The sequence below is a fragment of the Empidonax traillii genome, unplaced genomic scaffold (genome assembly GCF_003031625.1).
Source record: "Empidonax traillii isolate 1590-97213 ecotype Southwest subspecies unplaced genomic scaffold, ASM303162v1 scaffold1116:size242947, whole genome shotgun sequence".
Lineage (NCBI taxonomy): Eukaryota > Metazoa > Chordata > Aves > Passeriformes > Tyrannidae > Empidonax > Empidonax traillii.
Genome location: NW_020956309.1, coordinates 129,607 through 133,321, shown reverse-complemented (window position 1 = coordinate 133,321; position 3,715 = coordinate 129,607).

Sequence of the window (3,715 nt, the reverse complement as noted above, 5' to 3'; positions counted from 1 at the left end):
CGCAGCAGCCGTCTGTGAAATTGCACTGTTATTGAAGTAATTCTGGGGGTAATTAGAGTTAATAATTCAGTATTTTATTTCTATTCTCCAGTTACTGCAGGGGGAAAAACACACATATATATAATCCAGGGAGCAAAGGCGCAGTTTTCCTTTTCATGGCAAAAAATAGCTTTGGCTGGGTCCAACCCTCCCCTGCGCCCACCCACATCCCACAAACCCACCTCCTGCCTGATCCCTGTCCGGGGAACCCCCATCCCATGGACATTCCACCATGCCCAGGTGGCATTTGGATTACTGGAGGAGGGAGAGAGGGTGATTCAGGCACTCACTGAGCACAGCTCTGGGGCATTGGGATCCCTGTGAGGGGCTGCCCGACCCCAGTGGGCACCCACGGGGTGCCAGGGGCCCTCACCAGCTCCTCACACTTACCCCTTTGAAAAGTTAAAGGACTTTCCTGTTCAATTATTTGGAATGAAGTTTGGCAGCAGAGCCCTTTGGGAGGGATCAGGTTGATTTCCTCAGTGAAATGAGTTTGGAGAGGGCTCGGGCTGGTTCCTCGTGCTAATTATCCCAGGCAATAATTAAGCCGTCAGCAGTTTGGGGGCTGGAGGTTTATCTGGGGAGGGAAGGGGAAGGTGAGCCCACCCCAGGGGCTCTGCTCCGGCCCAGGGCTGGGCTCAGCCTCTCCAAACAGGATTAGGGCAAGAGACAGACCCAGCGCAGGAGTTATTAGAGCAGGAAATTTCAAATTATATGGAAATAATCTTCTGAGTGAGAGTTTATTTTGGAACTTTAGACTTAATAATTCAGCACTTCTGGGATTTGGCATGTGAAGTGACAAAGATTAAAGGCGCATTGTCAGGTTCACAATCGGGTGTTTTCAAACAGCACGGGCCTTACCTGGGTTACAGACACAGCGGGATGCAGCTGATCCTCCTGGATTCCCACGCTCCCCGCGTGTGGAGCCTCCCCTGCTCCCCGCGGAGCCACGGGGATTTCAGAGCCCGGACAGCGCTGGGGCGAGGTTTCAGATTACCGAGACTAAAATATTCCTCAGAACATGTGCGAGCACATTATGGAGTATAATCATAAATAATTAAAACTCAGCTACACTTGTCAAGTAAATGAACAAAGTACAGTTTGTGCTGCATTATCCTCGCCTTCCCCTGCCGCTGTTTGTCACCAGCTCCTCGAACCGGGCAAACTATTTATAGCAAACAACTTATTCAAAGCATTTTGCCCTTTTTTTTTTTTTTTTTTTTTTTTTTTTTTTTTTTTTTTTTTTTTTTTTTCTTCCTGCCTGGGAATTGTTCAGGAACAGACTCTGATTCTTTACTAATTTCTTCGCTCTCCATAATTGCTCAAAATACGTTTCATGTGCATGGGCTCCAGCGCTGGGGCTGATTGCAAACAGCTCCCAGCTCATCCCAGTGCTGGCTCTGTCGCTTCCAGCCTTGGAATTGCTCTTTCAGCCCCCAGTGCCACAGGCAGGGACCAGAGCCAGGGTTTACCTGGAAAACTGGAGCGTGCTGGGGGGAATTAGACTGTTTAGCCTTATAGAGGCTTTTCATTTTCATACCTGACCCTGCTGTAACCCCACAGATATTATGGATGGGGAGGAGAGGACTCACACAGATGAGAGAAGATATAAAGAGATATCGTGGTTTATGTCATAGGTGTGTGAGGGAAGAGAGATGTAAATTCATGTATTTATTTTTTAATAGTTGTGAGGATTGGGAGAACTAATTCCCACTTTGTGTGGTGTTTTATAACAGGGAGGTATGAGAGGAGGGCTCGGGAGAAACGTAATTCATATTTTTGTGGTTTTTACGGAGGAGGAGTTGGAGGGTAAATAAGTCTGTTGATATTTTAGACTTTGGGAGGAAGATTTCAGAAGGGCTTGCTTATATAGAACCATGGAATCATAAAATGAATCACAGAGTGAATCACAGAGTGGTTTGGGTTGGAAGGGACCTTAAAAACCATCCAATCCCACCCCCTGCCACGGGCAGGGACACCTTCCACCAGCCCAGGTTGCTCCAAGCCCCGTCCAGCCTGGCCTTGGACACTTCCAGGGTGTATGACCTGTCCCTTACAGGTTATATTTGTCCACATTTGCTGCTGGGGAGATGGATGGGGGTCCCTATTCCCACCAGTAGGATGGCAAAGGACCCAAATTCGATGGGAATCCCCGTTCCATGTGCACTAAGCTCAGCCTCTACATGAGCAGAAGTGTCTTCACCAGCCTCAAAGGACAGGAGCCCTTTGCCTACCCCCCAGGAGCCGGGGGTTCAGCTCTCCCAGCCCACTCCCCATCGCTCCAGGCAGCTCTGGGGAAGGCCCAGCCTGAGATGTGTCCCGGGAGGCACATCTGGGATAACAGGGCTCAGGGCATCCCTGTGTGGGCTCTGGCCACCGTGCAGGATTTCACAGGAGCCAGCAGCTCTCTGTCCTGCATCCATCCATGGCAAACATGCAGAAAAAACTGCTCGGGTGGGGAAAAAAGGAGTTCAGAGCAAGCCTGAGCCTTCGGGTGGTTCCTCGTTCCTGGGTTGGGTTATTTTCCTACGGAATTACTTTGCTTTGGTGGGGGATTTTTTTTAATAAAGGAGAAATCACCTTTAAAGCAGCGTTTCCGTTAACCCCTCGCTGTCTGTGAGCCCAGAGCTGCTGGTGATTCCAGCCTGGAACGAGGGAGGGGAGCAGCAGAGGTGGCTTGCGTGGGAAAAGAAGAGGGAGAATCCCCCAAGCATTCCCCTGACCCCCAGAACTCAAGGAAGCCCCCAGCCCCCAGACTGGCTTCTGCTGCCAGGAGACCAAGCCAGGGACCAGGAGGGTCCAGGCCACACAAGGCGAGATGGGGCCATGGGGAGCTGCTGCAGTTTTAGTGTCCATTTTAGTCTCACAAAAAAGCATGGTATTTGTAATTCAGCAGAAGAAAATAAAATTAAATCAATTCAACAGAGTCTGCCGAGAGGGCAGAAGAGAAACAAACCGGTGGCCAGGGAAGAAAGCTTTGCCAGGTGCCGGATGTTCCCTGCTGGCAGAGCAAGCCAGTGCCAGCGGCAATGTCGGATGTGGTGGCAGTGCCAGCGCTGCCCCCACTGCTGCCAGTCCCTGGGGTGACCCACGGGATGGGAGACAGCCGGGATCCCCTTGGCCTGGCACCTCACCTCCTGCAGGGAGGCGCCGAGCCCATCAACCCCCAACCAGCGGCCTGAGAGCGGAGCTGGGGTGGGGGAGATGAAAGCGGGATGACGGGAGGCACCCCCAGACAGCGGGATCCGGACACACCCGGTGGCTTCCTGTCCGCCCCGGCCCCCGCCCAGGTGAGCACAAAGAGCCCGAGCAGCAATTTGGCCGCGGGCTGGTGTCTCGTCAGGGCATCGTCACGCCGGCCTCGTCTGGGATGTGCACAGCTCGTGGGAGGTTTCCACCTGGATCACCAGCAGCACATGGCACCTCACACCTTCCCACCCGGGGGGCAGCTGCCCCACACCCCTCTCACCCTCCAGGATGCTCAGTGCAGGCTCCGCATCCTCCGTTCCCCCTCCTTGGCAGCTTTGCCCACACATTTCCCCCCTCCCCAGCTCCAGACAGGCAGCTCCTCGGTGCAGCCGTAATTCTCCTGGTATTTCTGATGCGTCGTTGCCCCGAGGGAGCTGGGGACCTTCCAGCTCTCCTGTTCCCGATGTGGTTAGTCAGGAATGGCAGC